The sequence below is a fragment of the Pristiophorus japonicus genome, unplaced genomic scaffold (genome assembly GCF_044704955.1).
Source record: "Pristiophorus japonicus isolate sPriJap1 unplaced genomic scaffold, sPriJap1.hap1 HAP1_SCAFFOLD_223, whole genome shotgun sequence".
NCBI lineage: Eukaryota > Metazoa > Chordata > Chondrichthyes > Pristiophoridae > Pristiophorus > Pristiophorus japonicus.
In genome coordinates this window covers 79,184-97,125 of record NW_027251940.1, presented here as the reverse complement: position 1 = coordinate 97,125, position 17,942 = coordinate 79,184, and the positions used below count along the sequence as shown (strand labels likewise).

Genomic DNA, 17,942 nt, shown 5'->3' with positions numbered 1-17,942 from the left:
TTCAGAAGAATGAGAGGTGATCTTATGGAAACGTATCAGATTATGAGGGGGCTTGACAAGGTGGATGCAGAGAGGATGTTTCCACTGATGGGGGAGACTAGAACTAGGGGGCATGGTCTTAGAATAAGGGGCCGCCCATTTAAAACTGAGATGAGGAGAAATTTCTTCTCTCAGAGGGTTGTAAATCTGTGGAATTCGCTGCCTCAGAGAGCTGTGGAACATTGATATATTTAAGACAGAGACAGACAGTTTCTTAACCGATAAGGGAATAAGGGGGCGGGCAGGGAAGTGGAGCTGAGTCCATGATCGGATCGGCCATGATCGTATTAAATGGCGGAGCAGGCTCGAGGGGCCGTATGGCCTACTCCTGCTCCTATTTCTTCTGTTGGTATGTTCTAAGGATTCATTTTTAAGAGTGGAGGCAAGTATTCCTTGATTCCAAGGGACTGCCGATGCTGATGATGCAAGGCCCAGGTTCCCTCCCACCCCCAGACTGATGGAGTTCGGGCCTACTAGGCTCAACTCAGCCTCATGCTGTGTTATAAATACCACTGGGCTGAGATAGGCCGCCCAATCACAATCTCCAAACCACCAAAACCTCGTCAGAAAGCCCATACTTCCTGTTACACAGCAGAGAGAAACGGAGAGGGAGATAGGAAACATCCGATCAACTCGGGCCGTTCCTCTCACAGGAGAAGGTGGCAGAATTTAACCTCCATTGCAGGTAGGCCCTGGTTGACGGTTCAGTGGGTGTAAGCCGTGGGTCGTCTCCACCATACAACAACAACTTGCATTTATATAGCTCCTTCACCGTCGTGAAACGTCCCAAGGTGCTCCACAGGAGTGTTATGAGATACAAAATTTGACATCGAGCCTCATGAGGAGAAATTAGGGCAGGTGGCCAAAAGCTGCGTCAACGCTGTCGGTTTTAAGGAGCGTCTTGAAGGAGGAGAGAGAGAGGTAGAGAGGCGGAGAGGTTGAGGGAGGGAGTTCCAGAGCTTGGGGCCCAGGCAACAGAAGGTGGTGGAGCGATTATAATCAGGGATGGTCAGGAGGGCAGAATTAGAGGAGTGCAGACATCTCGGGGGGTTGTGGGGCTGGAGGAGGTTACAGAGATAGGGAGGGGTGCAGGGGCTGGAGGAGGTTACAGAGATAGGGAGGGGTGTAGGGCTGGAGGAGGGTATAGAGATAGGGAGGAGTGTAGGGGCTGGAGGAGGTTACAGAGATAGGGAGGGGTGTAGGGGCTGGAGGAGGTTACAGAGATAGGGAGGGGTGCAGGGGCTGGAGGAGGTTACAGAGATAGGGAGGGGTGTCGGGGCTGGAGGAGGTTACAGAGATAGGAGGGGGGGTATAGGGACTGGAGGAGGTTACAGAGATAGGGAGGGGTGTAGGGCTGGAGAAGGTTACAGAGATAGGGAGGGGTGTAGGGGCTGGAGGAGGTTACAGAGATAGGGAGTGGTGTAGGGGCTGGGGGAGGTTACAGAGATAGGGAGGGGTGTAGGGGCTGGAGGAGGTTACAGAGATAGGGAGGGGTGTAGGGCTGGAGGAGGGTATAGAGATAGTGAGGAGTATAGGGGCTGGAGGAGGTTACAGAGATAGGGAGGGGTGTAGGGGCTGGAGGAGGTTACAGAGATAGGGATGGGGTTGAGGCTGGAGGAGGTTACAGAGATAGGGAGGGGTGTAGGGGCTGGAGGAGGTTACAGAGATAGGAGGGGGGTTATAGGGACTGGAGGAGGCTACAGAGATAGGGAGGGGTGTAGGGCTGGAGAAGGTTACAGAGATAGGGAGGGGTGTAGGGGCTGGAGGAGGTTACAGAGATAGGGAGGGGTGTAGGGGCTGGGGGAGGTTACAGAGATAGGGAGGGGTGTAGGGCTGGAGGAGGGTATAGAGATAGGGAGGAGTATAGGGGCTGGAGGAGGTTACAGAGATAGGGAGGGGTGTCGGGGCTGGAGGAGGTTACAGAGATAGGGAGGGGTGTAGGGCTATGGAGAGATTTGAAAACAAGGATGAGAATTTTGAAATCAAGTCATTGCTTCACCGGGAGCCAACGTAGGTCAGCGAGCACAGGGGGAGATGGGTGAGTGGGACTGGGTGTGAGTTAGGACATGGGGGCAGCGAGCACAGGGGGTGATGGGTGAGCGGGACTCGGTGTGAGTTAGGACACGGGGCAGTGAGCACAGGGGGTGATGGGTGAGTGGGACTGGGTGTGAGTTAGGACACGGGGGCAGTGAGCACAGTGGGTAATGGGTGAGCGGGACTCGGTGTGAGTTAGGACACGGGGCAGTGAGCACAGGGGGTGATGGGTGAGTGGGACTGGGTGTGAGTTAGGACATGGGGGCAGTGAGCACAGGGGGTGATGGGTGAGCGGGACTCGGTGTGAGTTAGGACACGGGGGCAGTGAGCACAGGGGGTGATGGGTGAGTGGGACTGGGTGTGAGTTAGGACACGGGGTCAGTGAGCACAGGGGGTGATGGGTGAGCGGGACTGGGTGCGAGTTAGGACACGGGGGCAGTGAGCACAGGGGGTGATGGGTGAGCGGGACTGGGTGCGAGTTAGGACACAGGACAGTGAGCACAGGGGGTGATGGGTGAGCGGGACTGGGTGCGAGTTAAGACACGGGGCAGTGAGCACAGGGGGTGATGGGTGAGCGGGACTGGGTGCGAGTTAAGACACGGGGCAGTGAGCACAGGGGGTGATGGGTGAGCGGGACTGGGTGCGAGTTAGGACACGGGGGCAGCGAGCACAGGGGGTGATGGGTGAGCGGGACTCGGTGCGAGTTAGGACACGGGGGCAGCGAGCACAGGGGGTGATGGGTGAGCGGGACTGGGTGCGAGTTAAGACACGGGGCAGTGAGCACAGGGGGTGATGGGTGAGCGGGACTCGGTGTGAGTTAGAACACGGGGGCAGTGAGCACAGGGGGTGATGGGTGAGTGGGACTGGGTGCGAGTTAGGACACGGGGTCAGTGAGCACAGGGGGTGATGGGTGAGTGGGACTGGGTGTGAGTTAGGACACGGGGACAGCGAGCACAGGGGGTGATGGGTGAGCGGGACTCGGTGTGAGTTAGGACACGGGGCAGTGAGCACAGGGGGTGATGGGTGAGTGGGACTGGGTGTGAGTTAGGACACGGGGACAGCGAGCACAGGGGGTGATGGGTGAGTGGGACTCGGTGTGAGTTAGGACACGGGGCAGTGAGCACAGGGGGTGATGGGTGAGTGGGACTGGGTGTGAGTTAGGACACGGGGCAGTGAGCACAGGGGGTGATGGGTGAGTGGGACTCGGTGTGAGTTAGGACACGGGGCAGTGAGCACAGGGGGTGATGGGTGAGTGGGACTGGGTGTGAGTTAGGACACGGGGCAGTGAGCACAGGGGGTGATGGGTGATTGGGACTGGGTGCGAGTTAGGACACGAGGCAGTGAGCACAGGGGGTGATGGGTGAGCGGGACTGGGTGTGAGTTAGGACACGGGGGCAGTGAGCACAGCGGGTGATGGGTGAGTGGGACTGGATGTGAGTTAGGACACGGGGGCAGTGAGCACAGCGGGTGATGGGTGAGAGGGACTCGGTGCGAGTTAGGACACGGGGGCAGTGAGCACAGGGGGTGAGGGGTGAGAGGGACTCGGTGTGAGTTAGGACACGGGGCAGTGAGCACAGGGGGTGATGGGTGAGTGGGACTGGGTGTGAGTTAGGACACGGGGCAGTGAGCACAGGGGGTGAGGGGTGAGAGGGACTCGGTGCGAGTTAGGACACGGGGGCAGTGAGCACAGGGGGTGAGGGGTGAGAGGGACTCGGTGTGAGTTAGGAGACGGGGGCAGCCGAGTTTTGGATCACCTCGAGTTTACGTCGGGTAGAATGTGGGAGGCCGGCCAGGAGTGTGTTGGAATAGTCAAGTCTGGAGGTAACAAAGGCAGGGATGAGTGTTTCAGCAGCGGATGAGCTGAGGCAGGGGGCGGAGGGAAATGAGACGGGCGATGTTACTGAGGTGGAAATAGGCGGGTTTAGTCATGCTGTGGATACAGTATGTGGTCGGATTCTCATGTCGTGGTCAAGAATGACACCGAGGTTGCGAACAGTGCGGTTCACACCCACACACAGAGCAGGGAAAGGCCTCGTGTGCTGAGTTAGCCTGCTCTCACACCCAGTGAGGGACCGAGCCCTCCCCCACACACACACAGGAAAGGCCCAGGCTCGATTCCCGGCCTAGTGTGCTGAGTTAGCCTGATCTCACACCCGGGGAGGGACCGAGCCCCCACACAGGAAAGGCCCAGGCTCGATATCCGGCCTAGTGTGCTGAGTTAGCCTGATCTCTCATCCAGTGAGGGACTGAGCCCCTCCCCCCCCACACAAACACAAGAAAGGCCCAGGCTCGATTCTCGGCCTAGTGTGCTGAGTTCACCTGATCTCACACCCAGTGAGAGACTGAGCCCCCCCCCCCCCCCACCCCCCCACACACACAGGAAAGGCTCAGGCTCGATATCCGGCCTAGTGTGCTGAGTTAGCCTGATCTCACACCCGGGGATGGACCGAGCCGCCCCCCCCCCCCCCCCCCACACACACACAGGAAAGACCCAGGCTCGATATCCGGCCTAGTGTGTTGAGTTAGCCTGATTTCACACCTGGGGAGGGACCGAGCCCCCCCACACACACACACACACAGGAAAGGCCCAGGCTCGATTCCCGGCCTCTTCCATTGCTCGTGAATTGACGTCAGTCACAATTACGAGCCCAAAGGATTTAGAACGAACTTTCTTTAGTGCCAGTTACCGCAGCCACTTCCGTTGCTAGGCAACTGTCGGTTAACCGCATGTCTGCATAGGGAATGGCAAGATATATAGATTTACAACATGGACAGGACACACCGCGGGTAAAAGGAAACAATCACTTCCGCCTGGGACTGTACGGCCCGTGTGTGTGTCTCATTGTCTCCTGTCCATGTACAGCACAGTCTCTCCCTCTCTGTCTCCCTCCCTCTCTGTCTCTCTCTCTGTCTCTCCCTCTCTGTCTCTCTCTCTGTCTCTCTCTCACTCTCTCTCTCTGTCTCTCTCGCTCTCTCTCTCTCTGTCTGTCTCTCTCTCTCTCTCTCTCTCCCTCTCTGCCTCTGTCTCTCTCTCTCTCTCTGTCACTCTCTCTCTCTGTCTCTCTCGCTCTCTCTCTCTGTCTGTCTCTCTCACTCTCTCTCTCTGTCTCTCTCGCTCTCTCTCTCTCTGTCTGTCTCTCTCGCTCTCTCTCTCTCCCTCTCTGCCTCTGTCGCTCTCTCTCTCTGTCTCTCTCTCTCTCTGTCTCTCTGTCACTCTCTCTCTCTCTGTGTCTCTGTCTCTCTCTCACTCTCTCTCTCTGTCTCTCTCGCTCTCTCTCTCTCTCTGTCTGTCTCTCTCGCTCTCTCTCTCTCTCCGCCTCTGTCGCTCTCTCTCTCTGTCTCTCTCTGTGTCTCTGTCTCTCTCACTCTCTCTCTCTGTCTCTCTCACTCTCTCTCTCTCTCCCTCTCTGCCTCTGTCGCTCTCTGCCTCTGTCTCTCTCTCTGTCTCTCTGTCACTCTCTCTCTCTCTGTGTCTCTGTCTCTCTCTCTCTCTCTCTCTCCCTACCTCTCCGCTCCCTCTATCACTCCACATTCTCTATCTCTCTTCCCCTCTTTCTGTCTCCCTCTCCCTCTCTCTAGCTCGTATTCTCTTTCTCTCTCTTGTTCTCTATCTCTCTCCTCTCTTTCTCTACCTCTCTCCACATTCCCCCTTTCTTTCCTGCTGTTTCCCATTCTCACCATCTCTCTCCCCTCCTCTCTATAAGAACATAAGAAATAGGAGCAGGAGTCGGCCATTCGGCCCCTCGAGCCTGCTCCGCCATTTAATACCATCATGGCCGATCCGATCATGGACTCAGCTCCACTTCCCTGCCCAATTCCCATAACCCCTTATCGGTTAAGGAACTGTCTATCTCTGTCTTAAATTTATTCAATGTCCCGGCTTCCACAGCTCTCTGAGGCAGCAAATTCCACAGATTTACAACCCTCTGAGAGAAGAAATTCCTCCTCATCTCAGTTTTAAATGGGCGGCCCCTTATTCTAAGACCATGCCCCCTAGTTCTAGTCTCCCCCATCAGTGGAAACATCCTCTCTGCATCCACCTTGTCAAGCCCCCCTCATAATCTGATACGTTTCCAGAAGATCACCTCTCATTCTTCTGAACTCCAATGAGTAGAGGCCCAACCTCCTCAACCTTTCCTCATAAGTCAACCCCCTCATCTCCGGAATCAACCGAGTGGACCTTCTCTGAACTGCCTCCAAAGCAAGTATATCCTTTCGTAAATATGGAAACCCAAACTGCACGCAGTACTCCAGGTGTGGCCTCACCAATACCCTGTATAACTGTAGCAAGACTTCCCTGCTTTTATACTCCATCCCCTTTGCAATAAAGGCCAAGATTCCATTGGCCTTCCTGATCACTTGCTGTACCTGCATACTAACCTTTTAGAAACATAGAAAATAGGTACAGGAGTAGGCCATTCGGCCCTTCGAGCCTGCATCGCCATTCAATATGATCATGGCTGATCATTCCCTCAGTACCCCTTTCCTGATTTCTCTCCATACCCCTTGATCCCCTTTAGCCATAAGGGCCATATCTAACTCCCTCTTGAATATATCCAATGAACTGGCCTCAACAACTCTCTGCGGTAGAGAATTCCACAGGTTCACCACTCTCTGAGTGAAGAAGTTTCTCCTCATCTCGGTCCTAAATGGCCTACCCCTTATCCTTAGACTGTGTCCCCTAGTTCTGGACTTCCCCAACATCGGGAACATTCTACCCGCATCTAACCTGTCCCGTCCCGTCAGAATTTTATATGTTTCTCTGAGATCCCCTCTCATCCTTCTACACTCCAATGTATAAAGGCCCAGTTGATCCAGTCTCTCCTCATATGTCAGTCCTGCCATCCCAGGAATCAGTCTGGTGAACCTTCGCTGCACTCCCTCAATAGCAAGAACGTCCTTCCTCAGATTAGGAGACCAAAACTGAACACAATATTCCAGGTGAGGCCTCACCAAGGCCCTGTACAGCTGCAGTAAGACCTCCCTGCTCCTATACTCAAATCCTTTCGCTATGAAGGCCAACATACCATTTGCCTTTAAAATTATGGAAGGTTTTGACAGAGTGGCGACAGAGATAGTGTTTCCACTTGTGGGGAAGAGCATAACTAGAGGCCATCAATGGAAGATAGTCACCGAGAAACCCAATTAGGGAATTCAGGAGAAACTTCTTTACCCAGAGAGTGGTGAGAATGTGGAACTCGCTGCCACATTGAGGGGTTGAAGTGAATAGTATCGAGGCATTTAAGGGGAGGCTGGACAAGCGTATGAGGGAGAAGGGAATAGAGGGTTGTGCAGATAGATTTAGAGGAGGAAAGGCTCAAGTGGAGCACAAACGCCGGCAGAGACTGGTTGGGCCAAATGACCTGTGTCTGTGCCGTATATCCCATGTAATCCTGTGTAATATTCAGGTCCTGATGAATGGAGTGACTCTGTCAGATCTTGATATGATGTTTGGTTTGAGTTTCCCGTCTGCAAATCCTCCCCTTCTAATATCCTTTAAAGTGAGCTTACAAATGTCGTCACTAAGTACAGGACAGAAATTCAGAACCGACAATTCTAGTTTCAGTGGAACATTTTTCCCTCTTTAGTTCCTCCAAAGCTGTAAATCGCCATCCCACCCACTCTCGCTCCTGACTGGGTTCAGTTCTACACTCACTGGTTCCTCTCCCCTGAAGGTACTGACTCTGGCTGGGTTCAGTTCTACACTCACTGATTCCCCTCCCTCTCCTCCCCTGGAGGTGCTGACTCTGGCTGGGTTCAGTTCTACACTCACTGGTTCCCCTCCCTCTCCTCCCCTGGAGGTGCTGACTCTGGCTGGGTTCAGTTCTACACTCACTGGTTCCTCTCCCTCCCCTGAAGGTGCTGACTCTGACTGGGTTCAGTTCTACACTCACTGGTTCCTCTCCCTCCCCTGAAGGTGCTGACTCTGGCTGGGTTCAGTTCTACACTCACTGGTTCCCCTCCCTCTCCTCCCTCTCCTCCCCTGAAGATGCTGACTCTGGCTGGGTTCAGTTCTACACTCACTGGTTCCCCTCCCCTGAAGATGCTGACTCTGACTGGGTTCAGTTCTACACTCACTGGTTCCTCTCCCTCCCCTGAAGGTGCTGACTCTGACTGGGTTCAGTTCTACACTCACTGGTTCCCCTCCCTCTCCTCCCCTGGAGGTGCTGACTCTGGCTGGGTTCAGTTCTACACTCACTGGTTCCCCTCCCTCTCCCTCCCCTGAAGGTGCTGACTCTGACTGGGTTCAGTTCTACACTCACTGGTTCCTCTCCCTCCCCTGAAGGTGCTGACTCTGACTGGGTTCAGTTCTACACTCACTGGTTCCTCTCCCTCCCCTGAAGGTGCTGACTCTGGCTGGGTTCAGTTCTACACTCACTGGTTCCCCTCCCTCTCCTCCCTCTCCTCCCCTGAAGATGCTGACTCTGGCTGGGTTCAGTTCTACACTCACTGGTTCCCCTCCCCTGAAGATGCTGACTCTGACTGGGTTCAGTTCTACACTCACTGGTTCCTCTCCCTCCCCTGAAGGTGCTGACTCTGACTGGGTTCAGTTCTATACTCACTGGTTCCCCTCCCTCTCCTCCCCTGGAGGTGCTGACTCTGACTGGGTTCAGTTCTGCACTCACTGGTTCCCCTCCCTCTCCTCCCCTGGAGGTGCTGACTCTGACTGGGTTCAGTTCTACACTCACTGGTTCCTCTCCCTCCCCTGAAGGTGCTGACTCTGACTGGGTTCAGTTCTACACTCACTGGTTCCTCTCCCTCCCCTGAAGGTGCTGACTCTGGCTGGGTTCAGTTCTACACTCACTGGTTCCCCTCCCTCTCCTCCCTCTCCTCCCCTGAAGATGCTGACTCTGGCTGGGTTCAGTTCTACACTCACTGGTTCCCCTCCCCTGAAGATGCTGACTCTGGCTGGGTTCAGTTCTACACTCACTGGTTCCCCTCCCCTGAAGATGCTGACTCTGACTGGGTTCAGTTCTACACTCACTGGTTCCTCTCCCTCCCCTGAAGGTGCTGACTCTGACTGGGTTCAGTTCTATACTCACTGGTTCCCCTCCCTCTCCTCCCCTGGAGGTGCTGACTCTGGCTGGGTTCAGTTCTACACTCACTGGTTCCCCTCCCCTGGAGGTGCTGACTCTGGCTGGGTTCAGTTCTACACTCACTGGTTCCCCTCCCTCTCCTCCCCTGGAGGTACTGACTCTGGCTGGGTTCAGTTCTACACTCACTGGTTCCCCTCCCTCTCCTCCCCTGAAGGTGCTGACTCTGGCTGGGTTCAGTTCTACACTCACTGGTTCCCCTCCCCTGGAGGTGCTGACTCTGGCTGGGTTCAGTTCTACACTCACTGGTTCCCCTCCCTCTCCTCCCCTGGAGGTACTGACTCTGGCTGGGTTCAGTTCCAGACACTGTTGGGTTCTCCATTAGAAGAGATAAGGTCAGTGAGGGTCTGAGAATTGATCGTGTGGTGTTCAGTCATGGTTCAGGGGAGGCAGGAGGAGTTGTGTCTCTTCAAGGAAAGCGATAATCATCCCAGCAATTGTGTTTTGCAAACTGACATGAGGTGAGCAGCTGAAGATACTAATATAACACTCTGTGCCTTTATATTGTGGTTATGTAGACTTTTAGCATGTGTGTGAAATAGATAAGAATGATTCTTTACAGATGCTCCATGAGCAGTTTCCATTTCCCCATCATTTAGAAATGTTGCTTCTAACCCGTGCTGTGCATGCCCTGGGAATTATGTTGCACCTGCCCCAGGAGTCTTTGTGGGGACAGTGTAGAGCAGGGGTGTCAAACTCAATCTGATAGCGGGCTGGTTTGGATTCAAATGCACCTCCCACGGGCCAGAGTATTACAGAGGGGGAGGGTTGTAGTGCCGGAGGAGGTTACAGAGATAGGGAGGGGTGTAGGGGCTGGAGGAGGTTACAGAGATAGGGAGGGGTGTAGGGGCTGGAGGAGGTTACAGAGATAGGGAGGGGTGTAGGGGCTGGAGGAGGTTACAGAGATAGGGAGGGGTGTAGGGGCTGGAGGAGGTTACAGAGATAGGGAGGGGTGTATGGGCTGGAGGAGGTTACAGAGATAGGGAGGGGTGTAGGGGCTGGAGGTTACAGAGATAGGGAGGGGTGTATGGGCTGGAGGAGGTTACAGAGATAGGGAGGGGTGTAGGGGCTGGAGGTTACAGAGATAGGGCTGGAGGTTACAGAGATAGGGAGGGGTGTAGGGCTGGAGAAGATTAGAGAAATAGGAAGGGGTGTAGGGGCTGGAGGGGGTTACAGAGATAGGGAGGGGTGTAGGGGCTGGACGAGGATACAGAGATAGAGGGGGGTGTAGGGCTGGAGGAGGTAACAGAGAAAAGGAGGGTTGTAGGGGCTGGAGGAGGTTACAGAGATACAAGAGGATTTGAGTCTAAGAGTAAAGATGTCTTACTACAGTTATACAGGGTCTTGGTGAGACCGCACCTGGAGTATTGTGTGCAGTTTTGGTCTCCTTACCTAAGGAAGGATATACTTGCCATAGAGGGAGTGCAGTGAAGATTCACCAGACTGATTCCTGGGATGGGGGGATTGTCCTATGAGGAGAGATTGGGTCGACTGGGCCTGTATTCACTAGTGTTTAGAAGAAACATAGAAACATAGAAAATAGGTGCAGGAGTAGGCCATTCGGCCCTTCGAGCCTGCACCACGATTCAATAAGATCATGGCTGATCATTCCCTCAGTACCCCTTTCCTGCTTTCTCTCCATACCCCTTGATCCCTTTAGCCGTAAGGGCCACATCTAACTCCCTTTTGAATATATCTAATGAACTAACCTCAACAACTTTCTGTGGTAGAGAATTCCACAGGTTCACAATTCTCTGAGTGAAGAAGTTTCTCCTCATCTCGGTCCTAAATGGCTTACCCGTTATCCTTAGACTGTGACCCCTGGTTCTGGACTTCCCCAACATCGGGAACATTCTTCCTGCATCTAACCTGTCCAGTCCCGTCAGAATTTTATATGTTTCTGTGAGATCCCCTCTCATTCTTCTAAACTCCAGTGAATACAGGCCCAGTCGATCCAGTCTTTCTTCATATGTCAGTCCTGCCATCCCAGGAATCAGTCTGGTGAACCTTCGCTGCACTCTCTCAATAGCAAGAATGTCCTTCCTCAGATTAGGAGACCAAAACTGCACACAAGAATGAGAGATGATCTCATTGAAACATACAAAATTCTTACAGGGCTCGACAGGGTAGATGCAGGGAGGATGTTTCCCCCGGGCTGGGGAGTCTAGAACCAGGGGTCACAGTATCAGGATAAGGGGTCGGCCATTTAGGACTGAGAGGAGGAGAAACTTCTTCACTCAGAGGGTGTTGAATCTTTGGAATTCTCTGCCGCAGAGGGCTGTGGAGACTCAGTCTTTGAGTATATTCAAGAAAACCCAGTGAATCCCTTCCGAGGGTGTGATGAGACCACACCTTGAGTATTGTATGCAGTTTTGGCATTAAGGGAATCAAGGATAAAAATAATAATAATTATAATCATTTTTTATTTATCTAGCTCCTTTAATTTAGTAAAACATCCCAAGCCAAAGAGGGAGATTTTAAGGAGCAGAATTAGAGGAGCGCAGACATCTCGGCGGGTAGGGTTGTGGGGCTGGAGGAGGTTACAGAGATAGGGAGGGGTGTAGGGGCTGGAGGAGGTTACAGAGATAGGGAGGGGTGTAGGGACTGGAAGAGGTTACAGAGATAGGGAGGGGTGTAGGGGCTGGAAGAGGTTACAGAGATAGGGAGGGGTGTAGGGGCTGGAGGAGGTTAGAGAGATAGGGAGGGGTGTAGGGCTGGAGGAGGTTACAGAGATAGGGAGGGGTGTAGGGGCTGGAGGAGGTTACAGAGATAGTGAGGGGTGTAGGGCTGGAGGAGGTTACAGAGATAGGGAGGGGGCGAGGGCCATGGAGGAATTTGTAAACAAGGATGAGAATTTTGAAATCGAGGCGTTGCTTAACCGGGAGCCAAGGTCAGTCAGCAAAGTGGGTGATGGGTGAGCGGGACTCGATGCGAGTTAGGACACGGGGCAGTGAGCACAGGGGGTGATGGGTGAGTGGGACTGGGTGTGAGTTAGGACACGGGGCAGTGAGCACAGGGGGTGATGGGTGAGTGGGACTGGGTGTGAGTTAGGACACGGGGCAGTGAGCACAGGGGGTGATGGGTGAGCGGGACTCGATGCGAGTTAGGACACGGGGCAGTGAGCACAGGGGGTGATGGGTGAGCGGGACTCGGTGCGAGTTAGGACACGGGGACAGCGAGCACAGGGGGTGATGGGTGAGCGGGACTCAGTGCGAGTTAGGACACGGGGCAGTGAGCACAGGGGGTGATGGGTGAGCGGGACTCGGTGCGAGTTAGGACACGGGGTCAGTGAGCACAGGGGCTGATGGGTGAGCGGGACTCGGTGCGAGTTAGGACACGGGGTCAGTGAGCACAAGGGGTGAGGGGTGAGCGGGACTGGGAGCGAGTTAGGACACGGGTCAGTGAGCACAGGGGGTGAGGGGTGAGCGGGACTGGGTGTGAGTTAGGACACGGGGCAGTGAGCACAGGGGGTGATGGGTGAGTGGAACTCGGTGCGAGTTAGGACACGGGGGCAGCGAGCACAGTGGGTGATGGGTGAGCGGGACTTGGTGTGAGTTAGGACACGGGGCAGTGAGCACAGGGGGTGATGGGTGAGCGGGACTCGGTGCGAGTTAGGACACGGGGGCAGTGAGCACAGGGGGTGATGGGTGAGCGGGACTCGGTGCGAGTTAGGACACAGGGCAGTGAGCACAGTGGGTGATGGGTGAGCGGGACTCGGTGCGAGTTAGGACACGGGGGCAGCGAGCACAGTGGGTGATGGGTGAGCGGGACTGGGTGTGAGTTAGGACACGGGGCAGTGAGCACAGGGGGTGATGGGTGAGCGAGACTCGGTGCGAGTTAGGACACGGGGACAGTGAGCACAGGGGGTGATGGGTGAGCGAGACTCGGTGCGAGTTAGGACACGGGGGCAGCGAGCACAGGGGGTGATGGGTGAGCAGGACTCGGTGCGAGTTAGGACACGGGGCAGTGAGCACAGGGGGTGATGGGTGAGCAGGACTCGGTGCGAGTTAGGACACGGGGACAGTGAGCACAGGGGGTGATGGGTGAGCAGGACTCGGTGCGAGTTAGGACACGGGGCAGTGAGCACAGGGGGTGATGGGTGAGCGGGACTCGGTGCGAGTTAGGACACGGGGGCAGCGAGCACAGTGGGTGATGGGTGAGCGGGACTGGGTGTGAGTTAGGACACGGGGCAGTGAGCACAGGGGGTGATGGGTGAGTGGGACTCGGTGCGAGTTAGGACACGGGGGCAGTGAGCACAGGGGGTGATGGGTGAGCGGGACTCGGTGCGAGTTAGGACACAGGGTCAGTGAGCACAGGGGGTGATGGGTGAGTGGGACTCGGTGCGAGTTAGGACACAGGGTCAGTGAGCACAGGGGGTGATGGGTGAGCGGGACTGGGTGTGAGTTAGGACACGGGGGCAGTGAGCACAGGGGGTGATGGGTGAGCGGGACTGGGTGTGAGTTAGGACACGGGGGCAGTGAGCACAGGGGGTGATGGGTGAGTGGGACTGGGTGTGAGTTAGGACACGGGGGCAGTGAGCACAGGGGGTGATGGGTGAGTGGGACTCGGTGCGAGTTAGGACACGGGGGCAGCCGAGTTTTGGATCACCACGAGTTTACGTCGGTTAGAATGTGGGAGGCCAGCCAGGAGTGCGTTGGAACAGTCAAGTCTGGAGGTAACAAAGGCAGGGATGAGGGTTTCAGCAGCGGATGAGCTGAGGCAGGGGGCGGAGACGGGCGATGTTACGGAGGGGGAAATAGTTATGCTGTAGATATGTGGCCGGAAGCTCAGTTCAGGGTCAGAGGTTGCGAACAGTCTGGTTCAGCCTCAGACAGGAGTTGGGGAGAGGGATGGAGTCGGGGGACTGGGGAACGCAGTTTGTGGCGGGGACCGAAAACAATGGCTTCGGTCTTCCCGATATTCAATTGGAGAAAATTTCTGCTCCTCCAGAACTGGATGTCGGACAAGCAGTCTGACAATTGAGAGACCGTGCAGGGGGTACGGAGAAGTGGTGGTGAGGTAGAGCTGGGTGTCATGCGCGTACACGCGGAAACTGACCCTGTGTTTTCGGATGATATCGCCAAGGGGCAGCATATCGATGAGAAATAGGAGGGGGCCAAGGAGTAAGGATGCCGGAGTGGGAAGAGAAGCTGTTGCAGGCGACTCTCTGGCTACGATTCAATAGATAAGAACGGAACCATCATCATCATAGGCAGTCCCTCGGAATCGAGGAAGACTTGCTTCCACTCTTAACATGAGTCCTTCGGTGGCTGAACAGTCCAATACGGGAACCACAGTCCCTGTCACAGGTGGGACAGATAGACGTTGAGGGAAGGGGAGGGTGGGACAGATAGACGTTGAGGGAAGGGGAGGGTGGGACAGACAGACGTTGAGGGAAGGGGAGGGTGGGACAGACAGACGTTGAGGGAAGGGGAGGGTGGGACAGATAGACGTTGAGGGAAGGGGAGGGTAGGACAGATAGACGTTGAGGGAAGGGGAGGGAGGGACAGATAGACGTTGAGGGAAGGGGAGGGTGGGACAGATAGACGTTGAGGGAAGGGGAGGGTGGGACAGACAGACGTTGAGGGAAGGGGAGGGTGGGACAGATAGACGTTGAGGGAAGGGGAGGGTGGGACTGGTTTGCCGCACGCTCCTTCCGCTGCCTGCGCTCGGTCTCTGCACGCTCTCGGCGACGAGACTCGAGGTGCTCAGCACCCTCCCGGATGCACTTCCTCCACTCCGGGCGGGACTGGTCTTTGGCCCAGGGACTCCCAGGTGTCGGTGGGGATGTTGCACTTTATCAGGGAGGCTTTGAGGGTGGTCCCCTGTAACGTTTCCTCTGCCCACCTTTGGCTCGCTTGTCCGTGAAGGAGTTCCGAGTGGAGCGCTTTGCTTTGGGGAGTCTCGTGTCTGGGGACCATGCGGACAATGTGGCCCTGCCCAGCGGAGCTGGTCGAGTGTGGTCAGTGCTTCGATGCTGGGGATGTTGGGCCTGGTCGAGGACGCTAACGTTGGTGCGTCTGTCCTCCCGGGGGATTTGCAGGATCTTGCGGAGACATCGTTGGTGGTATTTCTCCAGCGACTTGAGGTGTCTGCTGTACATGGTCCGTGTCTCTGAGCCATACAGGAGGGCGGGTATCACCACAGCCGTGTAGACCATGAGCTGGGTGGTGAGGTACCTACTGTACATGGTCCATGTCTCTGAGCCATACAGGAACCAGGCGAGTGCAGTCCCACCCAGCTGGACGATTGGGGAGAGTTGTGGATATGGGGAGCGGACAGGAACATGGAGTTGAGGTTGAAGATCAGCCATTATCATATTAAATGGCGGAGCAGGCTCAAGGGGCCGAATGGCCGACTTCCGCTCCTAATTCTAGTGTTCTCTCCCCCCCACACTCTCGATCTGCCTCCCTCTGTCTATCTCTCCTCCTCTCTATCTCTCTCTCCCCTTCTCTCTATCTATCCTCTCTATCTGTCTTTCTGTATCTCTCTGTTTCTCTCGCTCTCCCCTCTCTCCCCCCTCTCTCCCCTCTCCCCCCCCTCCCCCCCTCTCTCCCCCCCCTCCCCACCTCTCTACCCCCCTCCCCCCCTCTCTACCCCCCCCTTCCCCCCCTCACTACCCCCCCCTCCCCCCCTCACTACCCCCCCCTCCCCCCCTCTCTCCCCCTCCCTCATCACTCCATCTCTCTGTCCTTCTTTCTCCACCTCTCTCTAAATCTCCCTCCTCTCCCTCTCTCCTTCCCTCTCTCTATCTGTCTCCCTCTCTCTCTCTCTGTCTATCTATCTCTCTCTCACTCTCAGTCTCTCTCTCTCTCTCGCTGTCTCTCTCTGTCTCTGTCTCTCCCTCTTCTCTCCCTGTCTCTGTCTCTCTCCCTCCCTCCCCTCTCTCTCCCTGTCTCTGTCTCTCTCTCCTCCCCCCCTCTCTCTCTCTCTCTCTCTCTCACTCTCTCTGTCTCCCTCCCCTCTCCCCCCTCTGTTTCTCTCTCCTCATACCCTCTCTCTCTCCCTCTTAGTCTCTCTTTCCCTCCCTCCTACTCTCCCTCCCCTCTCCCCCACTCTCTCTCCCTCCCCCTCTCTCCCCCATCCCAGTCTCTCTCTCCCTCCCCTCTCCCCCTTTCTCTCTCTCTCCCTCCCTCTCCCCCCCCCCTACGCTCCCTCCCTCCACCCCTCTCTCTCTCCCTACCCTCTCCCCCTCTCCCCCTCTCCCCTCCTCTCTTTCTCCCCTCTCCCCTCCTCTATTTCTCTCCCCTCCCCCTGTCTCTCTCCCTCTCCCTGTATCTCTCCTTCCCCCTGTCTCTCACCCTCCCCCCCCACCAGTCTCTCTCTCTCCTTCCCCTCTCCCCCTCTCTCTCTCTCTCTCCCCCCCTCTCCCCCTCTCTCTCTCTCTCTCTCCCTCCCCTCTCCACCTCTCTCTCCCCTCTCCCCCCCACCTCTCTCTCTCTCCTCCCCGTCTCTCTCTCTCCCTCTCCTCTCTCTCTCCCTCTCCCCTCTCCCCACCTCTCTCTCTCTCTCCCCCCTCTCTCCCTCTCCCTCTCCCCACCTCTCTCTCTCTCTCCCCCCTCTCTCCCTCTCCCCTCTCCCCACCTCTCTCTCTCTCTCCCCCTCTCTCCCTCTCCCCTCTCCCCACCTCTCTCTCTCTCTCCCCCCTCTCTCATTCTCCCCCCCTCTCCCCCCCCTCTCCCCCTTCCTCTCCCCCCTCTCTCCCCTCCCGTCTCCCCCCTCTCTCTCTCCTCCCCTCTCCCCCCCAGTCTCTCTCTCTCTCTCCCGTCTCTCTCTTTCTCTCCCCCCCTCAATCTCTCTCCCCCCCTCTCTCTCTCTCTCCCTCCCCTCTCTCTTTCTCTCTCCCCCCTTCTCTCTCTCCCTCTCCCCCCCTCTCTCTCTCTCCCCTCCCCCCCCCGAGTCTCTCTCTCTCCCCGCTCTCTCTCTCTCTCCCTCCCCTCTCCCCCTCCCTCTCTCCCCTCTCCCCCTCCCTCTCTCCCTCTCCCCCTCCCTCTCTCCCCCCACCTCTCTCTCTCTCTCTCTCTCCTCCCTCTCTCTCTCTCTCTCCCCTCTCTCTCTCTCCCTCCCCTCTCTCTCTCTCTCTCCCCTCTCCCCCCCAGTCTCTCTCTCTCCCCTCTCTCTTTCTCTCCCCCCCTCGCTCTCTCTCTCTCTCTCTCCCCCCTCTCTCTCTCCCTCTCCCCCTCCCCTCCCCTCCCCTCTCCCTCTCACTCTCTCCCCTCTCGCCCCCAGTCTCTGTCTCCCCTCTCTCCCCCCTCCCCCCAGTCTCTCTCTCTCTCTCCCCCCTCCCCCCCAGTCTCTCTCTCCCCCCCCAGTCTCTCTCTCTCTCTCCCCCCTCTCTGTCTCTGTCTCCCTACCCTCTCCCCCCCTCTGTTTCTCTCTCCTCATACCCTCTCTCTCTCACTCCCCCTCTCCCTTTTAGTCTCTCTTTCCCTCCCTCCTACTCTCCCTCCCCTCTCCCCCTCTCTCTCTCCCTCCCCCCTCTCTCCCCCCCTCCTACGCTCCCTCCCTCCACCCCTCTCTCTCTCTCCCTACCCTCTTCCCCTCTCTCTCTCTCTCTCCCCTCTCCCCTCCTCTCTTTGTCTCCCTCCACCCCTCTCTCTCTCCCTACCCTCCTCTCTCTCTCCCCACCCTCTCCCCCTCTCTCTCTCCCTACCCTCTCCCCCTCTCTCTCTCTCTCCCCTCTCCCTCCTCTCTTTCTCTCCCTCCCCGCTCTCTCCCTCCCCCCCTCTCTTTCTCTCCCTCCCCCTGTATCTCTCCTTCCCCCGTCTCTCACCC

At 56.4% G+C, this 17,942-nt stretch overlaps 1 protein-coding gene across 1 annotated transcript in view; it reads left to right on the top strand.

Moving 5' to 3' along the window:
* Window positions 1-648: 648 nt before the first annotated feature.
* Window positions 649-17,942, top strand: part of LOC139245569 (membrane-associated phosphatidylinositol transfer protein 1-like) — a gene marked incomplete at its 3' end in the record, with an annotated part of 84,495 nt that continues 67,201 nt past the window's right edge. Inside the window, exon 1 of the mRNA XM_070871183.1 lies at window positions 649-724. The remainder of the gene's footprint in view (window positions 725-17,942) is intronic.